Consider the following 26,464-nt stretch of genomic DNA (forward strand, 5'->3'; position numbering starts at 1 on the left):
TGGCTCAGATGTATTTTCATTTGCTAATTAGAAGCATTTATTTTAGTTTCCATGTGTTCTTGCTACCTGTGTTAGACCGGGAAAGAACACAGTATCTGAGCCCCAAGGTACAACGTGGTGGAATAATGTGGTATGAGGTATGATCTCCTGGCAGAGTCATTTGCTGTTTGTGTCAATGAAAAGGGAGAAAATGTTTTCAACCCCCATTGTGCCGAGTGATAACCAGCTGCTGTACAGGACTAGTTTCCTGTGGGAGTTGGAGCAATTGCTCTGAAGAATTCGAAGAAGACAAAGAAGCTGGATGGAAAGGAAGTGGCCTCCAGTGAGGTCTGAAATGCCCAGCCTCTCCCCTAGGCGGGCCTCTCCGATTTGCCTGCCTCCATTACTGCATAGAGTGATGAGTTTGGCCTTGGGCCACAGAGGAGAGAGAGCGGGAGGCCAAGGGGGCAGCATCTCACATTTCTAGTCTAGTTTCTCAGCCTCACTTGGAATCACCATGAGCAAGCTGAAAAACCTATCCCTCAAGCTGATACATAGCTCAAGTTCATACAACACTTCGAAGAAAGAAAATGACTCCTGAATACTAAGGTTATTGTAGTTAATAACTGTACATTTTTTATTTCTAAGATTTCTTTAATTTGGTCATTGATACCATAAATATACCTTAGAAAACATGAACGAGATACAATTCCTTCCTTCAAGAACCTTAAAATTGGCCTCAACTAAAAGGACCCACAACTAAAATATACAACTATGTACTGGGGGGATTTGCGGGGAAAAAGCAGCAAAAAAAAAAAAAAAAGAACATTGGCAACAGTTGTTAGCTCAGGTGCCAATCTTTAAGAAAACACTTTAAAATTGAAAATAACAAAAATGCATAGCCCTCTACATAGTTTCTCAGACTTTAATCCCTCTCTCTGTGTCATGCTGCTGCAAAGGAGCATGGGAAGGTGAGGAACAGGTGTGCATCACTCATGACAGGCTTAGTGACAAGACCTCATGGTGCACGCGGCGTTACCAGCGTGGACTTGTACTGACTTACACGTCAATGGAAGATTGCTGGTGGGTGTTATTTACCTTGCCTTGTATCATCTGGCTGTGATATTTTTTCTTCAAAATCAAACAGAAAAATGATTTACTTTATCTAATTTTTGTTAAAAAATAAAATAATACCCTACAAACCAGGTTTTGATCATTTCTGATAGCAATTAGGTTTTTTTCTCTACTTGAATCCAAGAGTGAATTTTGTTTCTTGAATGAATGAATAAATGAATTGTAGCTGGTACTGTGATCTGGCTGCCTGAACTGAAGGGACTTCCCTTTCTGTCTGAGAGTGAATAGAAGCTTGGAAAAATTTGCCTCCTAGTTTGGCCTTAAAGACATGGAATCTTGGCCTCTAGGCTATGTGGCTGCCTCTTTGGCTACACGATAGCAGTAACTAACTAAATAACTAATAATAATTATAACTACTACTACTAATAATAAATTAATAAATAATAATAAACTAATAATAATAAATAACTAATAATAATTGTTGAGTGTGTCCTAGGCACTGACTGCACTTGGCACTTCATTTGCTGGGTCTCACCTGGTATGTGCAATAGCCCTTTGGGTTAGTTACTGTTATTTTCTCATTTTACGAAAGAGCAAACTGGGACTTTGAAACCTAGGTCATCTTTCAAGGCTGCACACACAATATGTTGGTTGCTGGCCTAGGGACTTCTTTCCTTTCCTTCAAGTGGCCTCCAAGTGCCATGTGCCCAACCACTATCTGATCCTACCTCATTGCAAGTTCACATTACAAAGTTCCCTTGATGTGCATTGTCCTCCCTGCTACTTCTCTCAGTCCTAGAGTGACAACTGCACTTCCTTTAGAATTTAGAAAGCAGTGGTTTCCTGGGTTTGCCCGACACAAGCCTGTTGGCCACTGCTCTTGGAAGGGGAACTGGGAATATGACAAATGGTGGCCATCTGCTCCAGGAATAAACAAACCCTTCATTATTCCATTAGCTATTTCCCACTTCCTTCTAAGCCTAACAATTCGTTAGCACTATTTAGGTTAATGTATGGCTGTGTTATTTTATCTATTTTCTTTATATTCTTCACACGATGACATATTTAGGTGTTCAGATCCTCTGGGTGGGTTTTTCAAGACAGAATTGGATAAGTTTGAGAGGATGACTCTCCCAGTGCTGGTGAGGCCACCACTAATTCCTCTTTATGGAGCATCTTTTCTCTAAGGCGCTAAAAAAGAGATTATCTCGCGGCCACTGTGAATCAAGTAAGTTTGAAATGTAATGCACATTAAGAGGACGTATTTATGATTGCTTATCAGGCATCCTATGCTGAAGGGAAATCTTGGGGGGTGTATTGAAAGCAGCACTGGACGAGACCCCAGGAACCCCAATTTCCATCCATCTACTCTGTATGGCTTTTGTAAAAGTCAGAAAAGGCATATGGGTGGGTTCTGTTAGGCTGTTCTGGCTCTAAGGAAGAGACTCTCACTCTTTAACAGAAAGGGCATTAATTGCAAGATCACATGTGGATTGGAATTGAGAGGGGAGAGGAGAGTCTCAGGGGACAAAGGGCACTGTAGGGTCTCTTCTGGCCATTTCTCTCTCACTCTCTGTCTCTCACACACAAGTGACATGGTCTTGACCTCATGCTGTCTGTTCTCTGTGACCTTGCCGTCCTCTTGGCACCTCTACTGCTCTCTCCATACTGACTGACTACTTCCTTCCCTATCCTCCAGGTTTTAGAAAATGACGGCCAAGAAGACAAATACAGCCTGAAGATGTGCTTTATCGCGCCAGCTCAATGTTTAGACCAAATTTTGAATTTGAATGTTTTTTGTCCAAGCACATATTATTGTCCTGCAGTTGCAAATTTACACATTTCCTTTATTCAGATGAAGGCATTTGAGTTTGTGACCACTGTACTCTCTCTCTATTTTCTGTACTTCCTTCTGTTTATTCATAATTTTTACTATCTCTTAACTCTAACTTTGGTTTTCTATGACTTCTCATGCTCTTGCCCCCTATCCAAATAATATGCTGTACAGTTTTTTTTTCAGCTTTTACTGCTAACCCTCATTTGATCTGTTTATCTCCATTTACATTCTTGAGAAAGAATCTTCCTATACCATACTACATTAATAGGTCAGTCCAAGATAGCTCTACTGACATGTTTATTGTAAGTGGGAAAGTACTTTGGAACTTGTACAATGGTATACAAATGTAAGATGTCCATTATTATTATTATTGTTACTATGTAGTAGTATATATTAGGGTCATATAGATAGATCTAACTATCAAAAAAAATTCTGTCCTGGCACATGTGATGATTTATTGCTTTGGAGTTTATCCAAAGACCTTTGCTCAGAAACACAGCAGTTAAGCCATGGACCAATTTTCTTACTGGAGTGAACATACACTTGGGTCTTCTCTAAGCATCTATGGGGGAATAATTTCAGATTCAGACAAATGTCTCAGATTCTTGGTTGAGTGGTATAGTCTGTAGGCACAGTCAAGGCACCCTGGAGAGACCTGGGCAGGAACAGATCATTTAGGGGTAACTTGAAAATAGTTAATTCATTTTTGGATACTACAAAGCCATCACTGTTGAAAAATGTTGCATGACCTTTACTTTCGCTTACAAATTTGGCCTTTTCCTCATCTTTGATACAAACATCATCTCTAATACCATGGTAATTTACCTCTTTCACTCTGCTCCAACCTCTCCTGCCCAAACAGGCTCCAATTAAAAATAAAACACGGAAGACAAAATAAGGGAAAGTAGAAGTTCTGTATTTCCTGCAAGCGTTGGGCACTAAGGTTGGATGTCTCCTTTTATAAAGAGACAACGACAGCCACTATCAGAGCAGTCAAACTACTACATAGAAAGATTTTGTAAATATTTAGACTTAACTAATAAGGTAGCATATGTTTACAAAGAATATAGTCTTGGAGATCTCATAGCTAGAACTAATTAAGGTTAGTAATTAACTTTGGAAAGAATGTAAAAGCAAAGAAAACAATTAGACAAATGACCTCTTAGTCTAGAAGACACGAGATTTTGAAAGTGCCTATGACTCAGTCGAATGTCTCTTAAACTTTCTACTAGAAACATTGTAAACCTGACAGGCTAGATCTTAACCCGTATGCTGTCTAGTTTGGGCCACTTGATGGGGATGTCATGAAGATAAAGGAGAGCATAGATATGAAGACAGTCAAGCATTTGGAAAGAGAGGTGCTATGTATACCCATGGTATTATTAGCATCATTCCCATTACCTGTTCTAGCAGGCCTTTTCTTCAAGGATGCTGCAGCATTGGATACATTTGTAAAAAGCCCAAGAATTAAAAACAAACAGCAAAAACACGGCAAACAAAGCAAATAGCAAACTTTGCGTCGACCCAGGAGTGCCCAGCCAGGCATCCTCTGAAGGGTGTGGGAGCTCTGCCCTTGTGAAGGCTGTTGAGGGCTGAGCACAGAGCTGAAGAGCAGTACTGCAAGGGGACCAAACCACCGGGCTCACAAAGTTGTGTGTGTGTGAGGCGGGTGTCGGTCAAAACTTCTGGTACCCACAAAATGACTCACAGCCCTAACATGAGTTTGTGTGGATGCTGAGAATTGTAAGGTGATACTGCCAACTGGTCTGTTGCAGGTCTTCAGATAGTAATGCCTTTATGCCAATTCTTCCCTCTCTCCCTCCCTCCCTCTTTTCTCTTTCTCTCTTTCTCTTTTCTCCTTTCCCCTCTCCTTTCTTTCTATCATATCACATTCCTGTGTTCAGCTGAATTTGTCATCTATTAAGATCTAATTTTTACGTGATTTGTTGCCAGGCCAGTGTCCTCACCTAGTACAATAGACTGAGGGTTTGTGTCCTCCCAAAACTCCTATGTTGAAACCTAATTCCCAGTGTGATGGTATTTGGAGGTGGGGCCTTTGGGGGGTGATTAGGTCATGAGGGTGGAGCCCTCACGAATTGGATTAGTGCTCTTGTGAAAGAGACCCCAGAGAGCTCCCTCACCCTTCCACCATGTGAGCACACAGTGAGAAGACAGCCCGCTATCAACCAGAGTGGGCTCTCACCAGACACCAAATCCGCAGGCGCCTTAATCTTGGACTTCCCAGCCTCCAGGACTATGAGAAATAAGGGTTTGTTGTTTAAGCCCCCCAGTATCTTTGTTTAAGCCCCCCAGTATCTTTGTTATGGTAGCCTGAACTAAGACTTTGGGTTTCTTTGAAAGTAGAGTCTGAGACAAGAATGTGTGTTCAGGGAGTGTCTTTGGAGGTGATTCCTCTGATCAGGGGTGAGAACCAGGGAGCATGAAATGGAGAGGGAGGAAAAGCCAATCAAAGGCGCCTTATGGAGTTGGTTCCTGCAGCAGCCAACTGGGACTGGATCTTACAACGACCGTCTGAGGCTATAGAACGCTTGTCAGAATTGCTCACCACATAAAGCACTGACAATGAAACATTTATCCAGCAGACTTTTGTCCCAGTTGGTTAGGGGTTGCTCCAGCTGCTATTGTATGCAACCTGAGCAGTCTTCTGCTGGAGTGCTTCCTAAGAATCTCAGGGCGGGAAGACGAGCTCATTAAACAAGGAGCTGTTAGCAGAAGTGGCCTGCAGAGCTCTAGGGATGTGTGTTGCTACAGTGGCTGGTATCAGAGGTGAGGCAGGCAGGATAGGAGGTGATCCCAAAGGACTCTGATGTGCCAGGCCTTCCTCAGCCTGCTTTTGTGTAACTGACTTATGTTAATCTAATAGAAGAACTGACATTTATTCCTCTTAAATGTCATAGTATTGATTTTTGCCCATTTAGCCTACAGAATATTTTAAATATTCTGCTTCCTTCGCTTATAATTGTGCCAATCTTGGCCAGTTTGGGCTGGCCAGTTAGGTGGATCCGAGTGTTGGATGTGGAGTTGGCTGGCCTAGAATCAAATTTCAGCTGCACCACTAAGTAGCAGTGTGACCTCGGGGAAGTTACTTAACTTTTCCCATCTATAACTTGGGGATAATTACAGTACCTACATCACAGAATTATTGTTCTATAGATTAAATGAAATAATCATTGTAAAACAATTAGCGTAGTGCGTGGATCATACAAAGTAAGTGCTTAATATATATAAACTATATTTTAAAGCCTGATGAGTACAATTTTATACCTTCATCTAAGTCATTGGTAAATGTATTGAACAGGAAAAGTTCAAATGAAGAACCCAATAGCAATGTTCTTCAACCTTCCCTTTAGGTTAACATCAATCCACAGGATTATAAAATCTCAGTTTTTAGAGTCCAACCACTCATTTAATGCTGAAGTCCATTGGAATAGATGACTTCAATTGCTTTGAAGAATTAAAGGAACGCTATAGCTCCATAGTACTGCTATTCAAAGTGTGGTCCATGGGCCGGTACTGGTCCATCAACTGTTACTGGTCCACAATGAGATATGTACAGAAATTGAGAGTAAGTGGATACAAATTTTTATAGCAATTTGACATTGCCTTGACATCAAAATGCATGGTCAATGGACTCATTTCACTGAGCAGCATATAGACCAGCTCAAGGAGTGTTGAACTCATGAGGTGAGCTACATATGGCATGCAGTAGGACCATGTTAAAATGTGATGTTTTAAGGTTAATTTGTCAACTGTAACTCAAAAGCATATAAAGACAGAATCCCTCTCTTTTGCCAAAATTGAATTTAGAGCCAGCCCCAAGGGCCTAGTGGTTAAAGTTTGGCACTGACCACTTTGGCGGCCCAGGTTTGCTTCCTGGTCAGAACCGCACCACCTGTCTGTCAGTTGCCATGCTGTGGCAGTGGTGCACATAGAAGAATTGGAACAACTTAACAACTAGGATATATAGCAGTGCACTGGGGCTTTGGGGAGGAAAAAAGAAAGAGGAAGATTGGCAAAAGATGTTAGCTCAGGGTGAATCTTTCTCGACAAAAAAAAAAAACAAAAAAAATTATTTAACTATAACTTTACAGAATAAATAATTAGAATTGGTTACTGATATAGAATTGAAAAAGCTTTGCAGATAGAATACCACTTGCTTCATTTTGGAAAAGTTTAAAAATGTTTTAAACTTTAAACAAAACTTCAAACAAAATATCCTGTTTTGTTTTCATTCCCATGAATACATCTCCACAAGACTGCTTTCTCTATTTCCAGTAGTATTAAAACATAGAAACAGTTTAGATATACGTTATCCTCTATGAGTAGCATTGTCATCAATCTAACATAGATTAGACAAGTTAACAAGCAAGAAGCAAACTCATCCATCACATTAAAAATAAATATTGATAGACAAATTGTTCATTAAGAGCTTATAATTTCATGTAATGATGGCAGAATTATAAAAATTATGAATGTTACAGCAATTTTCTCTAGTATTCACCTCTACAGATATTTTCAATGAACAATGTGTATAGTTTTTAAAAATGTAATTTCTTTTTTCTATGTTATGTTTGTTTTGATAATATTTATTGAAATGTAACAATGTCTAATGAATCTAATATTAACAAGTGGCATGTATTTTGCCTGTCTTGTTTTTTTACTGGTAATTTATTGTATTGGTTTACAAAAATTACCAATCTCTTGGAAATTTTTTAAAAATTTGATCTTTCACAATAGATAGTTTGAGAAGCACTGCTCTACACTATTCACTCGATTTACCTTACCAACCCATCAAAAAAAAGGAGATGAATAATTCCTATGAAACTGACTAATATAACCCTTAAAGATTTTATCATGTATAAAACAATTGCAATTATACTACATAAGACATTGCAAAGCTGAATTATTTCTTCACTGGCTTTGAAGATAGGTTAAAAAATCACCACCAGTTTTCACATTCACAACAACTTCCACCAACCTCATCCACATCATAGAATGTTAGAAGTAGGAGGGATCAAAGAAATCATCATCTTTCAGATGGTGATGCCTGAGACCAGAGGAAGCATCCACACCCAGAAAAGGCAATGAGAAGCTGGAGGGGCGGGAGGAGGGCATGCAGGAGCCCATGAGCATCACTCTGGGCCAGTTTCACTTTGGGGTTATAATTTTTCTTGCTGACCCCATAACATGGACAGTGTGGCCTGGCAGCTCTAAAATTGGAATAAGGCTATAATTCATTAGCCCACATGCAGCAACCCTGGAGTATATCCTGGGACTACCAAGACCTGAAGTGAAAATAAAAGCACAGAAGGAAGGAAGTCAAGAAGAAGAAGAAGAAGAAGAAGAAGAAGAAAAATAACAAAACCCAGTCTACAATTTTTATTTTTAGAAAAATAAAGGGATGAAAACATCTTTAGTGAGATATAATCACATATCATAAAACTTATCCATTTAAAGTGTACAACTTAATGGGTTTTAGTGTATTCACAGAGATGCGCAACCATCACCACAATGTAAGTTTAGAATGTTTTAATACATTCACTTTTATATAAATACTAATCAAGCATGTACATATACACATACATATTTATTATATATATACTCCAAGTTATTATTTGAATAAAAAAATAAATCTACCAATCTATGGTCACCTTACAAGATTAAGAGTTCCTAACAAAAGAGCTTAGCCAGCCCTGGTGGCCAAGTGGTTAAGATTCGGAACTCTCACCACCAGGACTCGAGTTCCTTTCCTGGTCAGGGAACCACACTGCCATCTCTTGGTTGTCATCCTGTGGTGTCTGCGTGTTGCTATGATGCTGAAGGCTATGCCACTAGAAATTCAAGTCCCAGCAGGGTCACCCAGGGTGGACAGGTTTCAGCAGAGCTTCCAGACTAAGACAGCCTAGGAAGAAGGACCTGGCCACCCACTTACAAAAACACTGGCCATGAAACTCCTATGATTAACAGCAGAGCATCGTCTGATACAGCACCAAAAGGTGAGAGGATGGGGCAAAAAGCAGGGTTCTGCTCTGCTTCACAGAGTCAGAATCAACTCAAAGGCACTAACAACAACAACAACAAGGGAGCCCAGCCTCTTGTCACTTCTCTGTTTACTGCTCCAGAGCGGAGCTGAATGCATCGCCCTGGACTGGACACCCCCACTGTCCCCCTTAGCGACCAGCTTGAGTACACATGCTGCTCTTCTCCCCACCAACCCCCATCCTGACCATAAGTGGCACTGGGTCCCTCTGGGCAGATTTGGGCCTGTAGCTGTGCTGTGCAGCCTGAGGCAGTGGGGCTGATGGTTTTTCAATGTGGACTCCAGTCTGGTTGAAACTACCAACACATTTTTGAGGTGGCCACAGAATATCAGATAGTGATTTTACCTCCCACCAGCCTGGATTACGTTCAGACTAGACGTCTACGGAGGAGAATTCCATGAGTTCTTTCTTTTCCTATATTTCAAACCCTCAATTCCTTGACCTACTTCCTGTTTCCAAACCTGGTTTGTCCCTCTGGTCTCGCCTCCTCACAATTCTCATCCTCATCTTGGACTCTTCAGGAAATCTGATCGCCGCTCTTGAAAGGATATTTGGGATAACTATGTTTTGACGAACTGTTATTATTTTAGTGGCTAGACATTCAGCCAACTGAGTATTTTCCTAAATGTAAATAATATTCTTTTCCTAATGCACCATTCCAGAGCGTCCCAATCATCAACCACAGCCCCATGTAGAACCTTTCACAGATTAAAACAATAAATGTGTTCATCTGGGAAGAAGGAAGAAAATGAGAATTGTTATTTTATTAGAAAACCCAAATGACTTAAAAGTAAATATAGGGAAAATATAGCTCCCTGATGTAAACTTCACTGTGAAAGGCAAACCTCATAAAAATGTGGTCTCTGGTCCAGGTGTTCCGGAAACAAACCCACTTTTAGGGTTTTGGGAGCTATTCCAAGCATCAGTAGAAGTAAGGGCTGAATCTTGTGTTTAAAGGATTATGTGGCACCTTCCTTCCTTTTCCAAACAGTCTTTTCCATTTTGTGGAAGGTTTGAGGCTGTAATTTTGGTTCTGATAAACAGTTAAATAGCAATTTCACCAACATGTATTTAAATAATTCAAAATTTGAAAACATTAGACAAAAACCACACTGGTTTACCCTTTCTTTGTCTATGAGGGAACTAACAGTGAAAACAAATGGTCCTTGTAAATAATTTTTTTCTGCTGAGGAAGATTGGTCCTGAGCTATTACCTGTTGCCAATCTTCCTCTTTTTGCTTGAGGAAGATTCTCCCAGAGCTATCATCTGTGCCAATCTTCTTCTATTTTGTATGTGGGTCGCCACCACAGCACGGCCACCAATGAGTGGTTTGAGTCCACACCCTGGAACTGAACCCAGGCTGCTGAAGTGGAGCATGCTGAACTTAACCACTATGCCACAGGGCCAGCCCAAGAATTTTAATTACTTAAAATCACAACCTAATCAGAGCTCTTCAATATTTTCTGCATTCACCATGTCCTAGCACTGAGCCAGGAACACCAAGAGTCTGAGCTCACAGGGCGTACCTCCTAGAGTAGAGATGATTAATGAGCATCTGTAGTAATGCCTGAGAATGCTGTGCTGGTGAAGAGCATGGCTCTGGGGGAGCTCATGGCAGGCGTACTGCCACAGGAATTAACACTCTCATGGCAAATGGAAGTCACAGGCATCCTAGAAGTAGAATGATTTTAGCCTCATTACTTAGTCCCTGGATCAGCTGACACTGATACACCATACAGACCTACAAACCTACCCCTCTGTTCCACTCAGGTTAGAAGCAGTTTCCCAAACCCAGGGAAACTCCAAAATAGAAGCACTTGCCTCAATGCATTTGAAAGGAGCTTTTCAACAATAAAGGATATCAAGGGCATATTTTCTGAACAGAATCAAACTGGCAATCTTTTGCATTTTTCTTTTTTTCTTTAAGATGCTGGTATCCGTTTCTGCTCTGCTTGTGAAGGTTTTTGTTAGAAAAAGTACAATATAGACAACTTCTCTATGATTAAAACATACTGCCTTTTGTGAGTGATGAATTCAGACAAGTAGAGTATCTCTGTCTTTATTTTCCATCGGAGCTGGTCATAAATCCTGCAACCTAGAAGTGATAATGCGCTTTGGCTTCATGTAATTGTGCTGGCTGGAGCTCTGGATGCTCATGTCTCCAGTTTTATTGTGCTGGGAAGACAGACAACTCTTCAAAGTTGCTGATGGAGATGCTGGCTGTGGCCCAGCTCTATGATGATATTTGGATTGCTATCTCTAGGGGACTGCTTTCCTCTGGCCAGCGATTTCCCTCAGGGCTGTGTGTCCATCCTTTCGAAGACCATGAAGAAAGTAGAAATATTTCCCTTCTTTGCCACTTAATGGGTCTGGGGAGGGATGGGCATGTTGAGCTTGAAAGCTTCAAAGAAAATAAGTGAGTCACCTTAAATGCAGACACATTAATTCCCTCCCTCCCACCTTTTCTCCCTCTCTTCCTTTCTTCCTTCATTCTTTCCTTCCTTCCTTCCTTCCTCCATTCCTTATGCATTTATTAAATATCTTATATGCCCACACTATACTGGTGTCCTGAAAGTCCTAAAGGAGTTCATGGTCTGGCACAGAAAAGACAACTATAAAGGGAAATTTAGGGAAGACTGTCAACATTGGCAGTGTATGTCTTAGGGTAACAAAAGCTCCTGTAAGAATAAACTTCAAAAAAACTGATTTAACACAATAGAAGTTTATTTCTTACTCAGCTAACAATCCAAAGCAGATGTCCCTTACCTGTGGGATGAAGGATTCAGGTTTCTAACTTGAGGCTTGGCCTTGCCCTATGTCTTCAGAATCATTTCCTGCCCTCAGAGATAGTGGAGATGGCACATTCACTTCTTAGAAATGCTCCTTCTGCTCGTTTTCCAGTGGTGAAAACTCGTCACATGACCCCAGCTAGATGCACAGGAGACTGGAAGCACTGTCCCAGATGGGTAGCTGCATTTCCACCGTATGGAAGGGAAAAACAAGTTCAGTGGACAGTTATCCACAAGGAGAATATTGAGTGAATTCTCTTTTTCTGAACAATTAATCTTCAGATGATAATGGAACACTTAGAAGGAAAAGTCTGGTGGGCATCCTTTCTAGCATAAGCTGGAAAAACGACAAGGAGAGTTGAGGATCTAAAGGTTGAGATACAAGTAAGTCCAAGCTCCTATTTTTCAAGTAAGAAAACCTGATAAAGTTTATGACTTCCTTAGGAAGAAAGGTTTCATTTTCAAATCCCCCCTCACAGTGTGCTTTGGCTCATTTTCTTTTTGTCTTTTTTTTTTTTTTTTTTTCTTGAAGCGATCATAAAAGTTAAGTCTAAAACGAATGCAATTCTTCAGATAGCAGGTTTGGCTGCCCTTTGAGATACCTAATTTACAAAGCTTCTTTAATAGGTGCCATCTTACAGTCGGGGAAATGAGCCACTACCTTTAGAAGTCAGGTTTGTTAGCTTTTCTGCCTGAATCCCCTCCATTTTTCTCACAGCCTCAGTGAGCACAGTTTCTTTTCATCCTAAAGTGGTGGGGGATAAAATGAAAGGGAATTTTCCTTAATTCAATAGTGAAACTTTCCAGTTGTGAAGCACTCCGAAATACAAACTAATTAATAAACACAACTCCCTTCTAAAGCGGTAAGGATTGCCGTTCTCATTTTTCACAGCTGAGAAGGCGGCAGTTAAATAGTTGGCCCCAGGCTGTGCGCCTCCTCTGCGGAAGAACTTTGAGGCACCAGCCCTGCCTTCTCTCAGGATGGCATGTGGCCTCTCTAGAGAATAGTCAGTTGTTATACGGGTTGTAGCTAACAGTGACTTCCTCAACGACTCCGCAGTGCCCCTGGCACTGGCTTTGCAATTAGTGATGTTGTTGTCACAAACTGTGAATGATCCACTTAAGAGAATAAAGAAAAAGTGACTCACTGGATGGCCCTATATCTCATGAACACTTCTAGAGACTGAAGAAATCTTTTGCAATAATCGGCACTGTGCTAAACTGAGAACCAGAAAGATGACAGTATTTGTTCATATCTTCATGGTACCAAGACCTTGGGGTCAACGTTAATATTGCCATTGCACAGGTAGAGAAATCAAGACCCAGAGAGCACTGCCTTCCCAATGATGAATCATTAGCAGGACTTTCATCCTAACGTCATTCTTCTGTCTTGGCTCATAAAAGGATAATATGCTGTCTACAAACAGCACTGCGACCATTTCAATAAGAAAAAAACAATCCTAAGTGACATTATGTGTGAAGGTTCGCCTTGACCACATCTTTTGTGATGGAATAATTGGTTCTGAATTGTATCACAGATGCAGAATCAGAAACTGGCCCCTGTGGTAGTGGCATCTATAACCAACCTGGGAAGCCCAAAATGCTTTGGCTGCACCCACAATTAAAGCATTTATATTTTGAAGACTGTATCATAGTTGGGTTATGAGGTATACAGCCTGTCATTATAAATTGTTGACTGTCAAATATAAGGGAAATACATAGGACAGAACATAGATCTTTGCAGAGTCTTTGCCTCTACCTTCTTGAAGAAGTGTATGCTATTTATATGTGATGGAATTAACAGTCATGAATAAACCCAGACAGGACCCTTTGGGTTCATTTGCATTTGTGACCACAGTAAGGGATGATGTTAGAAAACTGCACTGTTCAATATGAGAGCCACTAGCCACCCATGGCTACAATGAACTGAAATGTCCTCTAAGTCCAAACATATGCTGGATTTTGAAATCTTAATGTGAAAACAAGATTGTAAAATATCTCATTTTTCATATTGATTACATATTGAAATGATAATACTCTGGATATAATGGGTTAAATGCAACATATTATTAAAATTAACTTCACCTGTTTCTTTTTACTTTTATAATATGATTGCCAGAAAATTTCAAATTTCCTAGGTGGATCACAACTTTCTACTGGAAAGTGCTCTTATAGAATTCCAGCTTTTTAAGAGTCTCCTAACTATAAAAGCTTTTTTAACCACTGAGTCCCCCAGACCTCAGGAAGCAACAGCTTCCTTTAGAATCAACAGGAAGACATCAACATTCAAGCAAAAGAATGTTTCTTGAGTTTTGAATGTCTTTCTATTATTTTCTAATATCAGAAAAAATCTGAAAGAAAATATTTTCTGTATCTTTCTCCCTTGGCTGACACCTACACCTCCTTCAAGACTCACTCCACATCACTGCCTCTTGGAAGCCGTCCATCTCCCTCCCTCCCTCCCCACTCTCTAGTGGCCAGAAGCTGAGTTACGTGCTCCTGTTCTGTGCTACCACAGCCAGACTGTCATCACTGGCTTGTCTCTTTACCCCATTTTCTATAAATTCCTTAAGGTCAGAGACTGTTTTTCATTTTGATATTTCCAGTATCTAGCACAGAACCTGGAAACACTACACAAATATTTGTTGAATAATTGCTTGATTAAAAAATGAATGAATGCAAATAATTCCTTAGCTGACATTTTTATTTCAGAATTATTAATCATAGTAGTTTACATTTGATTGGCACTTCACAAAAGTTATTTTAGTTGATCCTCACAAAAGTATTTGGGGGGGGATCCTTCCTCATTAGAAACATTACATTTTATTAACCACAATTCTTCATAATGACTCCCCCATCAAGTCAGGAGTGCGCTGAAAATGATATTGATGAATTCAGATTGCTGCGTGAAAATTATAAAGGAACAATTTATTTGTATTTGTATACCATAAACCAACTAAGCCAAGGGCAGAGAGGATATTAGCAGTATACATGAGGCATTTGCTGAGGGTGGACAAGGTGCCTACAGAAAAATTAATCTGTTGTATTTGGGGTGTCATATAATTTATTGTCCAAACTCAAACACTTGGAGAGTTAATGAGAGTGCTATAATATTTATTCTGACACAAAAAGGATAAACTGAACTGTTAAGAACAAGTCAGGATATATGCTCACCCTAGTTATATTAAATAAGAACCATTTTTCAAGGTAAGGGGCCTAGAGTATAGAGAGGATGGATGGGCTGTCCCCATTGGTTGGTGGGAAGGAAGGGCCCCTCATCCTGAATGGAAGACCTGAGAATTGAGACCAGCAGTCCAAGATTTTGACTGTCTCTTCCAATGACCCGACGACATCCTGAGTGGATAAAACTTTTTGGCAGGTCCCCTCCAGATGGAGCAACTTCCTGGGCTCTGTAAGGAGAAGTCCTATCACCCGCGCATCAGCTCGTGAACTCAGAACACTGCTTGGAAGGACCTCTGCTGTCAGTTACAGGGAGTTTGATTCCTTGACCAATGCTTAATGAGCCAGCACTCTCCTCTTGCCTTCTATCCTCGTCGTCAAAGGGGTTAGAAAGAAGGAGGAGCTATAGCGCTGCAGCTTATTGATGCCACATGCCTCCGTCATTGTTTTCAATTTGCTCCTATTAGCCTTGGAGAGAAACTAAAAGCTATGCTATCTTTTAAGTGCTTTCAATTAAAACCACAGCATACACTATTATCTTTGTTTGAGAGATGAAGAAATTGAGGCTTAGAGGTATTAAGAAATCTGCCTGTCAGGAGAATCATGGAGTTTTCTGAGTTCTAGTCTGGGGCACTTTCCACTGCAACACATGGCGTCGTGGAAACACCGCGCCAAGACTGTACTTTAATTTACATACAGGCTTGAATGTCTCCAAAGAAATACAGTGTGACGTTCACTCCTTGTTTCCTGCAGGTGTGGTTACCTTGTGCCATTCTTGAGGCTGATTCTCTGGATAAATGTGACTCTGCAACTCATAACCACAGTTAGTCTGATGCATGCCTGTGCTGCTTGAGAGCTCCATGGCACGCCGACCAGCATTATTTAAGTTTTCATTCAAAATCTCCTTTAGGGTGACTTCTGTGCACCTGAAGTGCCCGTTCAAGAAGATCAACAAATGGCTGAAGACAGATTTTTCAGCCAGGGGAAAGAATTATTACCTTACCATCAGTCTAATGAAAACAGAGGTGAAATACCAACCTGCACGAGATAAACAACACAGCAAGCCATCCATCACACTCAGCCACACTGAGCAGAACACCCTAACCGATTACACAGGACTTTCCTGCTTCACCCACATGGGTATTTCCAGCATCAGAGACCTGGGACCTTTCTCCACAAGTTTCTGTGAGAATAAAGACCTGGACAGGAATCCTTTAGGCCGTCCCCTCTCACAATCTAAATTCCCTTTTCTCTATAGTCACAGACAGCAATAGCTTCTTAGGGGCCCATATCTCCCCTGCATGCTCTACGCTAGTAGTCCCTTCCAGGAGCCAGTTTCAACAAGTGGGTCTACTCTGCACCTCCAACGGCAACTGTCTTTCTCAGGACCAACCAGTGGATAATGAGCATATTCATTCAGTCAGTCTAAGTGCCTACCCCCTTTATAACAGACACTCTGGGTCTAGAGATACGAGGTCCTGTTGTCCAGGTGCTCACAGTCTAGGGGAGGAGATGGAAATCTTGCATGCGTATAGACACTTTTTCACTTTTTACATATACCATCTCTCATTTTGCCTTAACTATCACGTGAGGTAGAGGAGGCAGTATTGAACTCAGCTTCAAGAAGTTATGACTGAGACACACGATGTCACCCAAAGTCATGGAAGAAAACTAGAACTCTGAATATTTTTTTGAATGTATAACTAGACTTCAGTCTACCAACCCCAGGAAATCAATGATTTCCCCCTAGTATATGAGACTTCTTTGATCCCCTTTCTTCCAGAAATCTAAAATTCAAATATTTGTAGCATCTACCAAGTCAGCCCCAACAGAATGAATACCTTCCACCCAACTGATACACCTATATTATTTTTCCCCAGCAGTTAGCGCTTTGGTAATTTTAGGGCATCTTGACAACTTCTAACATATGCACTTAAATTTCGTAGCAGCTTCTGGGCATGGCTACTCCTAAACTCATAGTCAGAGGCAAGTGCAAAGAATATGGCTCCTGGTTCAAGGGATAGGAATATTTTGTTCAGGATTCTCATTCCATGGGGTCCTGAGCCTTCACTGTGTGCAAAGATCTGGGTCTCCATGCAGTAGTGATCCTGGCAGGAAAAGCATCATTCTTACTGGTGACTGCACAGTAAGGAGATGGAACTAGGCGGTGGTGAATCCTTTAAGCCAACCAAATGGAAAGAACCCAATGAGACCAGTATCAGTGTTGTACCCAGTAATCGTCACTTGTCACTTCTTACCCATGGCAGCAACCCATATTGTTTTTGGACGGCTACAGAGTATAGAAGCCATCCTTATTATGTGGTTCCTTGTTTCTTCTATTGCACATGGTTTGCATCAGAAAGTTCATTTGGCTAGCATCGCAATGTTTGTGTGCCGAATGTCACCAAGTCAAACTTAAATGTCGATCTTTTACTTTGTGAGTCTGTTTATTGTAAAGTATAATGCATGTTTATAAACAAAAAAATCTAACAGATTTTTAAATGCAAAACAAATACATTAAAAATTGTTCACTTGTTAAATGCAACTGTATGTTTTTGGCTAGTAAAGCCAAGGCCAGGGAGCTGATTTTTTATGTTCCCAACTCAGTATCCACTCACAAATATTTGGTCTTGTAAAAGAAGAGACGTGACAACCTAAATAACCCAATCCTTGCCTATGTTTGATCATCTTTTAGGAAAAAAAAACCATTATGACCTTCATCGACTGGGTCATGATGGTGAGATCACAGACCCACAAGTAGGGAGCAAACTTCTTAAAGCAGAGACTATTTATATCCTTCTTGGGTTTTGCAAAATGAGAGGATGCAGAATCAGAAACTCGTGAGCGCCTGCTGTGGATACTTGACTCTAGCTTTGCTACAGTGAATAAAAGAGAAACAACTGCCTTTCATGAACTACGGCCTTTTGAGGAACACGTTCAAGAGCTCGAGCGCCTGTAAAATTGTGCTGATGTCTGTTGATCTCTGAAATAAGAAACCATAATAGAAACAAAATTTAATATTAATTACACTTGTGGAATGCTTATGGTGTGACAGGCACTGAGCATTTATTACCTTGTTTAATACTTATAGTAATCTCATGATGTTTTAGAAACTCCAATATATAAATGAACAAATCGAGGCACAGAGCCCAGCCTAAGATTATACATCTAGTAAGTAGCAAAGCTAGTATTTGAAATCAAGTCTTTTTAGGGTATTCAGAGATGGAAATACTGTAGTTAACTAACAAGAAATGGATGGATAAATGACATTGTTGACTACCTGTACTGGATAATATCCCTATCTGGATACCTTTTTCTCCTACAGAATATCTTTTCTCCTACCCATGGAAACACTTTCCTCATATCACATTATCTGACAAGCTGCGTCACTATTGAGAAATCTGCAAAGGGAGAGTGAAGAGTACTGGAGGATGTTCCATGCAGATCATGGTAAGGACAGACAACACAGCAAGTCACACACACACACACACACCATCTCTGAGGACTAGAGTGGTTCCCCTCCTCACCCCCATCACGGGCTCTCTCAGGGCAGTTCCAGACTGCCTCTCTGATGACTTATTTTGTGTCCTGGTGCACCTCCTCTGAAGTCGCATTCTTTCTTTAGCTTGGGCCATGCTTTCTTCCCAGAGTAGGTACGTTTTGCAAATCAGTTTCTTAGTACGCTAATGAGTGTGACCTCAAAAAGAAAAGCTGGGGGTGCTGAGGGAGGTTCATAGTTTACAAAAAATGTTTGCGAGAAATGCAAATGTAAATAAAGGGAAATGGGCATTGTGACTATCAAAGATTGCCCCAAACGGACTTGAAAAGCATCTTGCAGGACTTGTGTTCCTCACGATGCTGGCCTACCCTGCTGTTTCTGCTGAAATCACTTTTCCCAAAGGTAAGGAAACATTTTGTTTCCTTGAATTATGCATTTAAATAGCTAATGCTTAGAGGTCAACCACTCGCCCTCTTTCCAAACTTCTGAGACATACCTCATTGCCCTCAAGTACCATTTATCATTTATTTATCTCCATTTATTTATCTCTAACACTTACACTTACTAGACGAATAAACTTTTAAGCAATAAGTTCTCTTTACTGGAACCGTGTCTAACCATATTAGCATCTCACCCACTGTGGCTGCTCCATAAAATGTCAAATGATAAGAAGAGCTGGGATTTGGGACTTTTCTTCTGTGGTTTGAAACTTGGAAGTAATCCAGCTGTCGAGTCAAAGACAAACTTCACCTGTGCTGTTTCAGATCCATCATACGGACGAAATGGAAAGATAAGGTTACACCCAGTGAGATGCTGAAACATGGGAAATCGAAGCAACCCGAGGGCCATGTTAATTAAAGCAGTGCCCTGCCGGGCAGGGCTTATCAACAAGGCCCTGAGACTCCCCAAATGTGCGCCATTCAAGATCAAACCCGGCCAGCCCTTATCCATGGCGGAGAGGCACTCCAAGCCCCGTCTGAAGCACAACCTGAACTTTGCTGGCATCGGCCCAAGTGCCTACAGTGGACTTTGATCACGTAGCTCTAAGTGCCCTAGGATTTCACACCAAACTGAAGCTCAACTACCTTCACGAACAATGACAAAAGGTGGAGATCGGAGAAAAGCAAAGCAGGCCCAAAACTTCAGTCACACGCCAAGGAGATACCATGATGTTGAGAAGCCGCATGCCTCACGATCTGTGCTTTGAGCCTCCGCTGAGAACAGAAGCATCAATGTCTCCCTCACAGATCCTTTGCCTTTTCACAGTTCCCTCTTCTTAGGAGGTTCTTGTGCACCAGTAGCTTTTCGCATAGCCATATTCATCTCTCCAGCGCACTTATACTCTCTATGCCATGCACGAGCTGTGGCAGTCAGAGAATTTTGATGGGGCCTGGATTCTGGATACACATTGTGAAGATTTGTTTTTCTTTGTCACGATGGAGCTGAAAGGGCGCGCTAGACCTAGAAAGCTGTTCTCATGGTGAGAGTTTGCCGGTTTTGAAAAAGATGTGGTATACGTCCAGCCTTTATTTCTTGTGTAATTTCTCTTAGCAGGCTCCATTCATGGGCCTGCAGGGCTGGCAGCCAAGTGTTGAGAGAAGGAAAGCTGGTGTGTGGTGTGTGCTGACGGAGTGCGGGCGGCGTGGTGGGCCCTCCAGGCGTGCTGAGTGATGTTCCGCACCGCTAGCCTGGGCCAGCTGTCCCATACAGAGGGGTCTGTGTGACCCACACGAGTTACGACTCTGGAGTCTGTAGCTCTGGGGAGGTATTTCAAAAAAGGAATTCCTTCCACTTGCATCCCCTTTCTGGCATATTTTAAACTCTTTCCCCGTGCATGGAGTAACTATGTCTTTCATTAGTTACGATGCTGAGTGTTACCTGGTTGAAATGGTTACATTAATTGCTAATTATACCAGTAGTAGCCATAGAATATGGCCCCCTGAAGAACTGAATCAAAACACTGAGAACAGTGACAACAAAACCACAACTATTTTCAAATTGTTATTTTTAGAAAATCACACAGTCCCCTGCCTGCCCCAGGAAGGTGGATTCTAAAACGAAATTCTTTGGTAACTGAGGTTACCTACTTTCATGTTCTTTCACCTGCACACAAGAATCTCAAAGACCCGAGCTGGGGTTATGTGCTCATTATGTCACACGTGGTCCTTCTGCATTTTGCCCAAGACCCCGGGGGAAGGGGCTTGATTGGTTGGTATCCTTTTACTCAACAAGCTTAGGATAGCTGAACTCTGTTCCATGATGAATTACTAGCCTTGTTTTAAATCATTAAAATTGTCATTTAAAATAGCTTTTAAAGCAGAAAAGGACAAGCCTAGTCTCTCTGAGTCTCCCATCCAAAGCACACATATTAAGTGATAACAAACAACAGTCCCACACCCATTTATTTATGTGCACGATTAATGTCCTTCCCTCGCTGTCCTCCTCATGCTCTGATCTCATGTCCTGCCTCTCTCCTCCTTGCTCTCTGCACTCCAGCCCACTGACCTGAATGCTCCTGGGGCACACCAGTCAGGGCCTTTGCACCTGCTGTCTCCCCAGTCCACCTGCCCTTCCCCAGTATCTGCCTGGCTCTTCCCCCACTTCCTCCAGGTCTTTGTTCAAACATCACTGTCTTACTGAGGCCTTTCCCGGCCACTCTACCTAAAGCTCCTCTTGCCCCCAGACACTTTCTGTCTTTCCTCCCTGCTTTATTTTTCTCCTAAGCATTTATTGCTAGACTATAAATATATACATGCCATATATCTCATTCTTAGCCAGTTTTAGTGGTTGTGTCCCTAAACAGAATGTAAGGACAGAGAGTTTTTGCTTGCTTTGCTCCCTGTTACAATAGGGCCTGGCACATGGTGTTTAACAGAAATTTCTGAATGAATGAATGACTGGGGCCAGGCTCTGGCAGGCCACTCATGATCAAGCCAGGCAGGGTTTCTCATTGCAAGGAGTTTATAGTCTCATGGGAAAGACAGATATTAAGTAAGAAATTAAAACAAAATTTGCCTACTGCAGGGAGCTGCGAGAGCCAATGGCAGAAGACCCTAGCCTGGTCTCCCCACGGAAGTGATGGTTAAGCTGAGACCTGAGCTTATGTGAAGGGCCAGAGACAAGAGGGAATATGTTGGGTTCCAGGTGGTTGAAGCTGGCTTGTGAAAAGTGGGAATGGTCCAGAGGTGCGCTGAAGCTCGGGGGCGTGTTGTGAAGGCAACCAACCCCCTCAAGTGATATACAGGAGACTGAGCAAGGGGGAGTCATGCAGGGGTTTTGAGAGGAGAAACAACACAATCTGATCCAGAATAGCATTCTAGCCAGATTTGCGAGAAGCAAGACAAAGAGCTAACGTGAAGCAGACCTCAGCATGCACAGATTGTCAAATCTGTCTCTGTGAGAACTCACTGACTCCGAAGGAACAAAATTAGTAAGCACAGAGGATACACATGAGACAATTTCTTGGGATCCTTCAGTTCTAGGAACAAACTGAGCTCATTCCTGCCTCAGCATTTTCTCCCACCATGTTCCCCTTACTGGAAACGTTCTTTTCATCCATCCAAAGCTTCCCACCCTCCCTAAACACAGCCGCAGCCCACCTCTTCTGGAGAGCCCTTCGGGAGCTCTTTCTGTCCTCACTGATATCTCTGTCCTTTGATCTTCTAAAGCACTAAGGCACACGCCACACAATTTAGCTCCTAATGGTTTACTTTCTTGAATAATCTGATACCTTATTACCCCAGGTAGAACATCCTCTCCTTGCCAACGAGGGCCCCGCATTCTACCCACCCACTCCCCATGTACCTAGAGAAAGGATGAGAACACACTAGGGTCTTCCAAAATGTACCAATTGATTTAGGACCAGATTATTGAATACGCACTGATGTTTTGCAATCTTAGAATGACTCCTGAAAGAGTCACACTTTATATCTGAGGACATCTAAGCATATGTAGGTCAGCAGGGAAAACGAGGGGGAAGAACGAAGCTTTAGATTTATTACCTGGCTATAATTAAGTCAAGTGAACTCAAGCAAAAACAAAGATTGGAAAGCCTTTTAAGATGGCTGGGCACTTACAAAGAGCAAAGGCAGAATACCCAAAATTTAAAAGCCAATCTCAAATATAGCCCCCAATTAGATAATGGCCACAAGAATATCCAGTAGGACCTGAAAACCAAAACTGAGTGAAATTTGGCCAAGTGTATAAACGACCACAAACTTTAGTATGGTCGCTATCGATACCCAAGGTAATGCAGCAAAATGTGCAGGAACCGCTCTATTTCTGGAGTCAGATGTCAGAGTATTTCTTTCTGTTGTTGCTATATCGAGAATACGAACAGATTTGTTAATGACGACTTTATTCGTGTATTCTCCAGTGTCTTTTTCATCAGCTCTCGAGGACCACTGAATGGATAAACATAAAATAGTGTCATATCTCTCGAGTCCAGTTCAAAAATCTCAGCGTATTATAGTAAACTATCTTTTGGAGAAGATTTAATGATGTTTTACTTGGTCCTTGTTGAGAGAGACAACAAGCCCAATGAATGGGCTTCCCATTGCTGATGTAGATCGAGGAGTGTGTAAGACTGTTACAATATGCTCCTACATAAAAATTATTGCAGGTCCTCTGTTGCCTAAACTATGCAGCAATTACCCTAAGCTTACTTTGTGTACCAGTTACGAAATGATGGGGATGCCAATCACATTGTTCTAGCTACAGGTGTGTCAGCCTTTCTACTCTAGGTCCTTAGATTCAAGAGTTTATAACTTGGCCATAAAAACTAATCACGAAATGAATCTTGGCATATAAAAGCCACTTCCCAATTTTTTTTTTAAGATTTTATTTTTTTTCCTTTTTCTCCCCAAAGCCCCCTGGTACATAGTTGTATATTCTTAGTTGTGGGTCCTTCTAGTTGTGGCATGTGGGACGCTGCCTCATCATGGCTTGATGAGCAGTGCCATGTCTGCGCCCAGGATTCGAACCAACGAAACACTGGGCCGACTGCAGTGGAGCGCATGAACTTAACCAGTCAGCCACGGGGCCAGCCCCCCACTTCCCAATTTTTTAAAAAACACAAATTAGAAAAACTCTACATGCTTTGTCATGTTTTATGTTACCCACAGGCCCCAAAATGAATTAGCAAATCCTTTTCCCTTATTTGTTTTTTCCTTCCTCCTTTGGGTCAGTTTTTAACCTGACTCATCTAGTAAAGGTTATCACTTGGAGTGAAAAGAATTAAGTTCTTTTGCGTCACACGAAAGTATTTTCCTTCAGGTTGTGATGGGAGGAGGGAAGATCGGCTAACACAGAAATCTCAAGTTTGAGTTCAGGGCTATATTTCTGAGTGAAACAAGATGATAGTATTACAATTGTGCATTTAGATGTTCTTTTTTCTTGAGTGATCTCTAAAATTTTACGTAATAAAAAACCGAGAGATCAAAGATTCACTCGTTTTTTCCTAGCAATTCCAGTTACAGATGTTTCTGATTGCAAAGTGTTCCAGATACTTTATGAATCTTAGGCCATTTAATACACCGATACTGCAAAGAGGCATTACTGCCTTCATTTTACAAATGAGGAAACTAAGGCTCAGACCAGTTAAGCAACTTGTTAGAGGTCACACAGTGGAGCTGAAACAAAAACCCAGGCCCATGAGCAGAGGTTGAATCTTTGGTATTCTATATAGTCATCACAAAGGCAAGTCATGCTAAAAAGTACCAGTACTTCAGTGGAACAAATTACTTACCTACAAATTATTTACTTCAATATATACTCTAAAGGGCTTAATTCTGCTAACATACAATAAGTGTTTGAATGGTAACTGCAAGGACTCTGCAGGGCTGGGCCTAAGTAAAATGTGGATAAGGCAGCCCCTCCGTTTAGAATGCTCATTTTGGTCCACGTCATGGAAATTTGTCAATTTCCCTAGTCGTCTTCAATTCATTCAAAAAGTTTACCATGAGAGTTAACGGATCATGAGGGCCGGCAGGTAGCACTGACTCAAAGCTAGAAATGCTCTGGCTCTCAGAAACGACTCTCATTCTGGGGCCTGGCCAAAGCTGGGCTAAGCATGGCGGGTCACCCTCAAATGAGGATTCATGTTCATGTAAGCTGAACTTGTCCCCAAACAGTTGCTAGTTAGTAAAGTTTCATTTTGGTCAGATCCATTCCCAATATCTGATAGTCAAAGTCCAATTCACCAGTTTTTCATATTTTTCAAAAATCAGGGTTTGTAATTTTAACTGGAGGAGAAAGGAAGAAAAGAAAAGAAAAAACCAACAAGGGAATAAAAGGGAGCAGGAGGGGGAGGTGGGGAGGAGATGTGATATGTGTTAAAAGCATTTTTAAAACAATCATTGACCAAAAAGGGATCCCAGATCCCCAAAATCTGTCACCATCTTTCATCTCTTTTACAGTGTACCTATTTTCATCATAAGCCCCACAGGCAAGGACCAAGTCAGCTTCAGTATTTGGCCTGAAGCCTGCTGTAATTATTGATGACATAATATCAATCATGACTATAAGTTACCCTGTTAACATTATGTGAATATTATTTTATAAACTTTAATAAGTTGCTTGAGCATTTAAGATGAATGGTTTAAAAGTCTAAATTCATATTCATGCCAAATATGTAGGACATATTTTTCATAATTGTTCTTGTCCCTTGGGTCAGCAATACAGTTTATAATCATCATAAAATTTCATTCTGAATTCCTTCTAATTTATCAGAAGGAAAATATAGATGGTTATTATCCAATTAAAATACTCCTGATGCTTTTAAGGTAGACGTTATGGGGTTTTTGGAGTTTCACTGAAGACAATTAAAAAAAAAGCGAGCAGCTGTGTGACTTCAAAGTGTTTTCAAGTGCTCCGAGTGTGCGGAGCCATTCAGCTGTGCAGTACCCTGTTCCTACCTGTCTTGTTCTCATCTCATCTGTGATGTGATCAAGAAATAATTGGAACGTTTTACCCATGTGAAAGGTGCAGAAGTGTGTGACTAAAGATAGAATTTTCATCTGGTAGCTATCGAATCCATTCTGTACTCACACACACTTGGCCGATAGTTGCCAAGAGCAGAGACCAGGAAGACAATCATGGAAAAACCTGAGAAAAATGCATGACTCTGGGTCTACCTGCTTGGCTGGACAGAGTGCCACTTGCTTTGAGAGATGTGCTTTGTGTGCCCTTCGGATGGATGCTTTGTGAAGGTGATGTTTTTTCTAGATGATTCCCACGCTACTACCTAGAAAGCAACCCAGTAGGGCAGACTCAGTTATAATGGCTACAATTTCTTGCAGAGAAATTGAACAGATCAAAGTGATTAACACCCCCCAAAAATAAATGCCTTGTCACCAAAATTGCAATTCAATTCATTCTGAAAGAATCACACGCAGAATTTAGCCTCATATTCCTTCCTTAGGCACACTCAATTCCTACCTTCTTCTCTGATCATGATCTTAAACCAGAACTGTGCTGAAATGTATTTTTATTTTCTCCCCCTCACTTATCAGAATATCTTAATTTCACTTACACCTGAGTCCAGTTCTCTGAAAAGAAAGCCCCCCAAATTCATAAACTTCTAAATGTTTACTTAATATTAAGAGGAGCACACCTCTGTGAGGGGTGCTGTGAAGATGCCTTATCTGTGCACAGCCTTTCCAAGAACCAGTGAACCTCCTGAAGGGAGCAGGTCGAGTCTTTGCAGTGATTAGTTGGTACATATGCTAAAAGCCAACAGGGTCATTTAAATATATGCAAATAGCTTTCATTTGTACCGTGTGGTATAGTTTATGAAGAGGTTTGGCACATGTTGCATCACTTGGCAAAATAAGCCTACCTCCCTGTCCTGGGAACACTTCACGGCTGTCTCCTAACACATTGTTTGTTTGTGAACGACATTTTCTTATTAGGCAACTTTTCACTAGAAACATTTAACTGGAGGATCCATATCACAAAAGGTGATGAAATAGAATGCATTCTTAAGTTAAAAAAAAGACATTTTTTTAAAGCACATTTAAATGTGGGTCATGACTGAAATGGGTC

The sequence above is a fragment of the Equus caballus genome, chromosome 18 (assembly GCF_041296265.1).
Source record: "Equus caballus isolate H_3958 breed thoroughbred chromosome 18, TB-T2T, whole genome shotgun sequence".
Classification (NCBI taxonomy): Eukaryota; Metazoa; Chordata; class Mammalia; order Perissodactyla; family Equidae; genus Equus; species Equus caballus.